This window comes from Acomys russatus, chromosome X, assembly GCF_903995435.1.
Source record: "Acomys russatus chromosome X, mAcoRus1.1, whole genome shotgun sequence".
Classification (NCBI taxonomy): domain Eukaryota; kingdom Metazoa; phylum Chordata; class Mammalia; order Rodentia; family Muridae; genus Acomys; species Acomys russatus.
Window position 1 is genome coordinate 77,507,886 of NC_067169.1, and position 9,380 is coordinate 77,517,265.

At 40.1% G+C, this 9,380-nt stretch overlaps 1 non-coding gene across 1 annotated transcript; it reads right to left on the reverse strand.

The window, feature by feature from the left end:
• Positions 1 to 237: 237 nt before the first annotated feature.
• On the reverse strand, positions 238 to 344 carry LOC127186140 (U6 spliceosomal RNA). Its single transcript, XR_007830369.1, has one exon. It is a non-coding gene; the product is annotated as a U6 spliceosomal RNA (small nuclear RNA).
• Positions 345 to 9,380: the final 9,036 nt, after the last annotated feature.

Consider the following 9,380-nt stretch of genomic DNA (forward strand, 5'->3'; position numbering starts at 1 on the left):
AATGAAATATCTCAGGCATCTAAAGTGTCACGAACAAATTTTCATTCTTGGAAAATAAATGTCCCCAAGATATACTAAGCAGAGAAAGATTTTTGCAACCAAGTTGTAACTATTTTGTAAAATAATATATACTTAGATCTACATAAACATCCCCAAATTAGCGAAATACATAGTTTTTTTGTTTGTTTGTTTATTTTTGTTTTTCAAGACAGGGTTTCTTTTTCTTTTCTTTCTTTTTTTAATATGGAATGCTTCACGAATTTGCGTGTCATCCTTGCGCAGGGGCCATGCTAATTTTCTCTGTATCATTCCAATTTTAGTATATGTGCTGCCGAAGCGAGCACCAGGGTTTCTTTTTGTAGTCCTGGCTGTCCTAGAACTTGCTCTGTAGACCAGGGTGGCCTCTGCCTCTTGAGTGCTAGGATTAAAGGCATTCACCACCATGCCCAGCTGTGAAACATGTATTTATAAATTGTGTTATATGTTATTATGTTTGTATACTTATATAACATGTTAGTATATCATATATAACTCATGATATTTACTGTTTTAAGCTTGAAATAGAAATGAGAGATTTTATACTCTTTTGTTTTTAGGTTTCCTAAATTTCCTATAACGAGAGATGCTATTTGTATAATAAAAATTTGAAAAGTGATGATATATGTCACCATAAATCATAAAGTTTTAAAATAAATTCTATTTTGTATATTTAATACACTCAGCATACTTACTACAAGTTCCTTTCTGCCTCCATTCAATCTAGAGGACAGTGTGTTTTCAGATAAATTATAAGTGATACATTAAAAGAGTGACACCATACCTTGGCAAGAATGTAAAGTGTACTGAAAGACATTTTCAAAAAATTCACATTGCTTCCAAAATGAAATAAGAGATATGGAAGTGCAAATCCTCTGGACTATGCAAATCAGGTGTAGGAGCAATGCACATGTGCTCATCAAGATGCAAGTGGGGGGCGGGGAATCTCAAGTAAGATCTTCCAATGTGTAGCTGCCTGGATAAAGAGTCCTTGAAAAGTAACCCAAGATCCCACAGAGACTTACTAATCATAGACATTAAAAGTGGAAAATGTTAAGAGAAAAGCGGGTCTGTTCTGTGGAAGAACGGGTCAAGGATAGGGTGAAGGTTACGGATGGCTGTTACGTATGTAGCTTGGTAATAAAAAACAGCCTTCTGACATTCAACACTGACATTCTGGAGCAGCTTTTTCCTAACAGCTGCATTAAATCAATCTTGTCAAGATATCCTGCTTTCCTGTGAGAGAAAGGGCCCATGCAAGAGAAAAATAGCATGTGCCATGACACGGAGGACAGGATAAAGGACTTGGGAGAGAACAGAGGATGACAACAACAACAACAACAATATCAAAAACAAACCCCAACCTACTTGGAAAGCTTAGTGATACTTGCCCAAACTCTGCCTCTGATGAGTAGGAAAATATAAGCATTTTCTATATGTGTATGTGTGTGTGTTTATGTATGCATGTGCTTAGGTGTGTGTGTGTGTTTACCTTGAGACTAGAGGGTAGCCTTATCTTGAGTATCATTCTTTGAGCGCCTTCCACCTTTTCCTGGAGACTGGGTCTTTCACTCGTCCAGAAAACATTGAGTAGACTAGGATGGCTGGCCAAAGAGCCCCAAGTATCTGCCTGTCTCTGCTTTACCTCTGTGGGGCTGGGAATACAAGAGCATACCAGTGTGCTCACCTTTAAATTTTGTATTTTAGGGATTAAATTCAGGTCCTCATGCTTGCCTGGCAAGCATTCTACCAACTGAGCTGTCATATGCTTGCCATCAGTTCTTTTTAAAAAAGAAGACCAAAATATAAATTCCTAAGAACTATAAGAAAGTCCTCCTCCACCCTTTATTTGGAAATAAGGATATAAGCTGACAACATATAGAACTCTACTAGCAATTCATTTCTATTAAACTGTAGGACTAAAGATGGCAATGATGAGAGGTACTTGAATGTATTGAGCAAAATCTCAGCTGTGTCTAGGAGTTTCATTAGGAGCCTAGGGATAAAAGCAGACGTCAGAAGTCCTAGAGAAAATAAGGGAAGATATTTTTGGAAGAAAATTGAGAAATTGATAGCATAAGTATGAGTCATTTGGTGGTAGAACTTCAAGAAAGATACAAGAAGAGGGAAATGAGCTGTAAATCGACTCAAGTCTACTTAAACATACCGGATCTCTAGCCTCAAAGGAAAGAGTACCTGCGAGAGAAACCGGCCATAGAGAGGCATTATCCTTCACAGTAGTCTTTTGGATAAACACAAACTCATAAAACAAACAACAACAACAACTAGGTTATCAGAAGAAGCCTAGTGGAGAGACGGTAGTTGGAACTTTGTTGTAATATCCTATGTAGTTAGGATGATTAATTTCAATGCTCATTGGAGTCACTGGCATAAACAGGACCACTGTCTAGGTGAAAACAGCATCTTCATGTTATTTAATAAGGAGAACAAAAGATCCTCCTTCGCATAGTACCTGAAAACTCAAACCCCAGAATTTATGCTCATCTCCAGAAAATGAGGTCAAAGTGATCAAAGAGAACTGGGTACCCATCTAGCCATCTAATCAGTGGGTATTTGAGGACAAAATACGATCTGGTTGAGAAGATGTTCTGTCAAGCTGGGCGGTGGTGGTGCACGCCTGTAATCCCAGCACTTGAGAGGCAGAGGCAGGTGGGTTTCTGGGAGTTCGAGGTCAGCCTGGACATAGAACGAGTCCAGGACAGCCAAGGCCACACAGAGAAACCCTGTCTTGAAAAACCAAAACCAAAAAAACAAACAAACAAAAGATGTTATGTCAAGAAAAGTTCCCTCTGTACTACTGTTGGAGCACATTCTTACCTTCTGGCTTTGAAGAAAAGGTTGATGCAAACAAGTAAAGCTCACACATGCACATGCGTATGTCAGCAATTACTTTAAAAGACAAAGGGAGGACTCCCTAATCTGAGAGTAAATTATAGCAACGTAATTAAGCTAATAAAAAAGGAAAGGAAATATAAAAATCAATATTTTCTGTCTGTTTTGCTTTATCTGATACTCAAAATTCAAGGTCCCACTGACACAATTTTCCATCTTAGTGGACTAAAAGGAGTAAAATTTACTGCCAACTAGAAAACAAAGCTCAAGATTATAAATGTTTGAATTTTGTGGAATCAGCAGAAATAGATAGTTGGTCGATAACATTTTTAAAGTGCTGTCACTATCCGAAGACTTATAGGAGCCCTTCCAAGCACTAGAACATGAGATATTTAATTTCATTTTCTGTTACATTTTGGTGTCTTGGTCTTTCACTCTTGCAAGTAGTTTATGATTCCAACTTTCAAGATCTATTGTAGAGATTTATAGGTCCCTGTGGAATATTAGTATTCATTCCATTGAGAAGTTGAGAAATAGCCATATTAAATATGACTTGGCAAGTGCATGGCACTGGACTGAAGATGAAAAACCTTATATCTCAACAAATATTTGAATACTGCTTATTACGATATGCATGTCCCTGAGCACCAAAGCCACTTTCATTTCTCATGATTCCATTGTACCGTTGGCTAAATTAAAGATTTGTCTTAAGTACTGTGGGCCAAATTCACCACTCTTCTTTCTCTCTCTTTTTTTGCCAGTGGAGTTTCAATATAAACGTACATTGCTTCCTTTATATGCACTCTAAGTCACTGCCCTTTCTCTACAGCTACAAAGTTCAATAGCTAAGGTGGAGACTGCAAAAGACCCTTCCCCCCAACCACCACACCAGTGCCTAAAAGAATTTTGTCAATCCCTCAGTTAAATATCAAAGGTGCTAAGGAAAACTTAATATACTTTTTCCCCCCAGAAAACCCCTTTCCCTTAACACATTTTCTGGCAGGTTTTCTGTTGCCTTTGACCCATACTATTTTTATCTAGAAGCAGTTTTCCAAAGCTGTTGACTAGAGCTCTTCTTGTGTGTGTGTGTATGTGTGTGTGTGTGTGTGTGTGTGTGTGTGTGTGTGTGTGTGTGATAGTTTTTCTAAAGATAGCATGTATGGGAGGGAAACATGGCCCCAATTTTTACTAAAGGATATTATTAAAGCAAGTGAAAAAAAATAAACAGTAGAAGCCTAATGAGAGACCACTGGATATGAATACATTTTCAGGGATGGATGACTGAGACCTGGGGCTTTCTAATGGAAGCTTAAAATCCTTGACCCCCATCCATTTTGTCGAGCTCTAGGATAGATTGTGTTCTAGACTGTACCACTACATATAGAAAGAGGCACACATTTGTAAAGCTGCTCAAGATCGAAGAAATACGTGAGACTACTGAGATTCTGTCCCATCACATCAAGGGGCCTCTCATACACAGAGGCCGTACAGAAGGGAAGGCACAGCTGTGGGCTATATTTTAAAGTTCTAGGAAAGCGGCTACACAGAGGGTCTATGTTTGTATTATGAGTCAGAGTAGAGACAGGTGGTGGATCTGGAGCTTAATGTCTGTATACGATGACTCTGACTAAAAGGACTGTTCTGAGACATTTGTAGCATTAAGTTTGGAAAGACAGCAAGAGAATTAAAATGCTTCTTTTTATCAGGGGATATTTTATATTTTTGGATTCTTTCTTTCTATTTTTTTCACAGAATACAGGGAATTTTAATAATTAGAAGCCTTTGCGAAACCATAGAATTTATCCTAAATGACAAGCATTAGCACTGCAAATGAACATATTTCAAAACATAAAAACATGACTGGAGAAAAAAGTAAATAATTATAAGTATATAGTAGGTGTATAACACAGACAATTCAGACTGTACAATGAGTCCTCCATGAAGCAGTTATTGACACCTGTCCTTAGAGGTCGCTTTTTGCTTTTGTATTGCAAATGTGCATTAGCTCTGGGGTTATGTCAGATGGTCTATTTTTTTAAAAAAGAAAATAATATCATTATACAAGGGACAGTGCATCAACTTAAATCCATCAGAGAAATATCCATAGACTCACCAGCAAAAAGCGATGAGCAATATATACTACTAAGGCTTGATATAATCTAGGCATAGATAGATAAATATTACTTAGGGGGTTCCCTAAGTAATAAAACACAAAGAAATAAACACCTCTTCTTTACATGGATCGTCAGAATTCAAATGTTAGTTACCTGGGAACATCTTTGGCTCCATCATTCTTTTATTCCTTAACCTGCATCTCTAGAATTCTACGTGTCATCTGCCAGATGCTGTAGGATGTAGATGTACCTTAACGTTTCATATATGGGCCCACTCCTGAGTCAGGAAAGATGGATATAAAGTGCATATGACATAGAATTACTAAGTACACCAGGTCTAATAGGAATGACTGTGTCTACTTAAGCTATTATTTTAATTTCTGCTACAAAAAATTTGAAGTAAAGAATAAAAGAAATCTTGAAAAAAATTGCAACCGAGATACAGAAAGATAGCAAACTGCCTCAGAGAAGAAGGAAAGGGAGAGAGAGAGAGCTCGAATAAAGACACTTGGGGACAGCTGTGGAAATTAACTGCCTTCACATTGATGAAATTTTTTAAAATCTCAAAACCGATTAATAACCAAGGGGAGTTTGGTGAGGGACAATGATATAGTCAACAATTTTTATAATGGTTCAACCTGTAATTTCAGTAAGAGTAGAACAACAAAGCTATGAACTCCTAATGGTGGGTTGAACCCATACTTGGTTCTATCGCTGTTAAGATGATCAGTTCATTAGAGCTGATTTATGGTGTAGAACTGAGTGCAGCATATAAAATTTTAAATAAAATTGACTAATTTGCCTTCTGTGTTGTCCCAGTGTTGGAGGTATGTAATTGTGTTTTGAGTGACAGGAGCACCTGAGACCAGCGAGAGTTTTCTACAGTGTTACAGCTCCACCAGCCTCTAGAAGGCCAGGCATCCCCTTGAATCTTGTCTTAGATTCATTTCCTATCACATTGATAAAGCATCCTGACAAAGGCAAGTTAAGGGAGAAATTATTTATTTGGCTCACAATCCAAGGTTACAACCCATCATTGTGGAGAACTCAAGGTGTCAGGAACTTGAGGCAGTTTGTTCCATTACACCCCAATCAAGAGCAGAGATCAGTGAATAACACCTGCATGCCAGGACTCAGCTTACTTTCTTCATCTGTCTACGACCCAGAGCCAAGATCAGTGAGTTCTCTGGTGTGGAAATAGCAGAGATAAGCACCAAGGTCATGTGTGAATTTGGGACTCTACCACATATATAATGTCGAATTTGATAGGACCTTGATTGGCTGTGACCATATGGTGGGGGAGGAAGTGCATTTCTGTCACAGGCCTAGGGAAGGGGAATAGGGCAAAAGAGGGAGGGAGGGGGAAGAAGAAGGTACAAGTGAGGAGATAGCAATTGGGCTGTAATCTGAATAAATTATTTAAAAAATGAAAATAAAAATGAAAAACAAAGAAAATATAAGCATACCTATAGGAAGAACTGCAATATTAAATGTTGCCTCGTAGGCTGACTGTTAGCATTAAAGGAAACAGCACATGTGTCAAAGTATGTGGCATTTGCCAAGTACATGCATTTTCTCGGCTTTTAGATATCAGGATTCATGTATATCTGGGTATCATTTGTACTTCGCCAACAGTTTGGTTATTTCTTAAATTTATGTATTTGTTTATTAATTAATTAATTTAGAGAGAGAGAGAGAGAGAGTGTGTGTGTGTGTGTGTGTGTGTGTGTGTGCGCGCGCGCGCTAGCATGCATAGGGATATCAGAGGACAACTTGTGGAAATAGAACTCGGGTCATCAAGCTTGGTGGCAAGTACCCTTACCTGATGAACCATTTTGATGTCCCCCTTTTTCCAGTAAGTTTTGAGATTTCATAAATATGCCTAGCTTCTTCTTCCTCGGGAAAACACCAAATGGCAGATGACGCCGGTACAGCGGTACAGCGGGAGGACCTGGAGGACCCCGGGGCCCAGGATTAGGAGGGCGAGGAGGCTTCTGCGAAGGGAAGGATTCAGCAGCGGCAACGGCAGTGGTAGAGGCCGTGGGGCTCATGGAGGTAAAGCCGAAGACAAGGAGTGGATCCTCATCACCAAGCTGGGCCGCCTGGTTAAGGATATGAAGATCAAGTCCTTGGAGGAGATTTATCTGTTCTCTCTGCCCATTAAGGAATCCGAGATTATTGAATTTTTTCTGGGCGCATCCCTAAAGGATGAGGTTCTCAAGATTATGCCAGTGCAGAGGCAGACACGGGATGGCCAGCGGACCAGGTTCAAGGCTTTTGTCGCTATTGGAGACCACAATGGTCACGTTGGTCTTGGTGTTAAGTGCTCCAAGGAGGTAGTCACTGCCATCCCAGGGGCCATCATCTTGGCCAAGCTTTCCATCGTCCCTTCGCGGAGAGGCTACTGGGGGAACAAGATTGGCAACCTGCACAGTGTTCTGTGCAAGGTGACAGGCCGCTGTGGCTCTGTTTTGATGCGTCTCATCCCTGCCCCCAGAGGCACTGGCATTGTCTCAGCTTCTGTGCCCAAGAAGCTACTCATGACCAGTATTGATGACTGCTACACATCAGCCAGGGGGTGTCTGCCACCCTGGGCAACTTTGTCAAGGCCACTTTTGATGCCGTTTCCAAGACCTACAGCCACCTGACACCCGATCTCTGGAAAGAAACTGTGTTCACCAAGTCTCCTTATCAGGAATTCACTGATAGTCTTGTGAAAACCCACACCAGAGTGTCTGTTCAGAGGACCCAGGCTCCAGCTGTGGCTACCACATAAGTTTTTACAAGAAAAATAAACTGAATTAATTCTGTTAAAAAGTAAATGAATATACATAACATGTAGTCTTCTGTTATTTGTGCAAATGCTTTTAAAATAATTTTAAATTTTTATTAATTATTCACTTTAAATCCTAGTCATAGCCCTCTCCCTCCCTGTTTCAACTATCCCCCCTCCCCTACTCCTCAGAAAAGGGGAGCCCTCCCCCTACTCACCCATCCCAGTACATCAAGCCCCATCTGGACTGAGTGCATCCTCTTCCCCTGTGGCTTGTTGAGGTAGCCCTGATGGGGAAAGTGATTCAAAAGCAGGCAACATAGTCCATGTCAGAGACAGCCCTACCCCCCTGCTCCCCATACTAGGGGACCCACATGAAACCTGAGCTGCCCATCAGTTATAGCTGTGTATGCAGCCTAGGATAGATAAACTGTGGTAAACATACACAATGGAATACTATTAAAAACAAGGAAATCATGAAATCTGCAGGCAAATGGGTGGAACTAGAAAAGATCATCTGAGCGAGGTAACCCAGACCCAGAAAGACACACATAGTATGGCTACACTTATAAGCAGATTTTAACCACATTATACAGGCTAATAATGCTACAATTCACAGACCCAAAGAAGATATTTAACAAGAAGGACCCAAGTGAGGATGCTTAAATCTCACTCAGAAGGGGAAATAAAATCACTTTTTTTTTCCTTAACTGATCTTCTCAGCTAGCATCTCAGATTCCCCACAGTCTCTAGAACACCAAGGTGGGTTTTCTAACTGCATCCCAAATATTAATCCAGGCTAGAAACGAGGAAATAACTCATCCAAAGTCCTGTATTAAGTGGTATCTCTGGGCCTTGTGCCCAGTAAACCATCTTAATCCTAACTTTAATATCCTTTAAGTTGAGTAGGCTAGCTGCCGGTTGCTGTGTATCAGACAGGCCTAGAACTTATCAAGTTTCTCTCTTAGCCTCCTGAGTAGGTCTGTGCTACCAGGCCTGCTTCATCAGTATAGTTTGTACTTCATAGTCTTTCTGAGAGTAAAACAATAGTAGAGGGGGCTATAAAGTTGGCCCAGCAGTTAAAAGTGTTTACCACTCTTGTAGAAGGCCCTAGTTCAGTTCCCAGCATGTTTGTGTGTTAGCTCTAGGAGGTTTGTGTGTTAGCTCCAGCTTCAGGGGGATCCAATGCCTTTCTACCTTTGAGAGCACACACACTCACAGACACATACCCACACATGGGCATACATACACATAATTAAAAATAAAATAAATTCTTAAAAAAAAACATAGCAGGGCTTGGTGGCTCACACCTGTAATCCTAGCACTCAGGGAGGCAGAGGCAGGAGGATCTCTGTTAGTTCAAAGCCAGCCTGGTCTACAAAGCAAGTCCAGGACAGCCAGGGCTACACAGGTAAAGCCTGTCTTGAAAATAAAACAAATAAACAAACAAGCAAACAAACAAAGCCAAGATGTCCACATTATGTGCCTGCTTGCTTATACTGAAGTCTAAAATGTGAAGAGAGAGAGAGAGAGAAAAAAAAACATGTCAATAGGAAAGACTATATCTTCCATCCTTCCCTTTCTAATTTATCATGTGAATGATT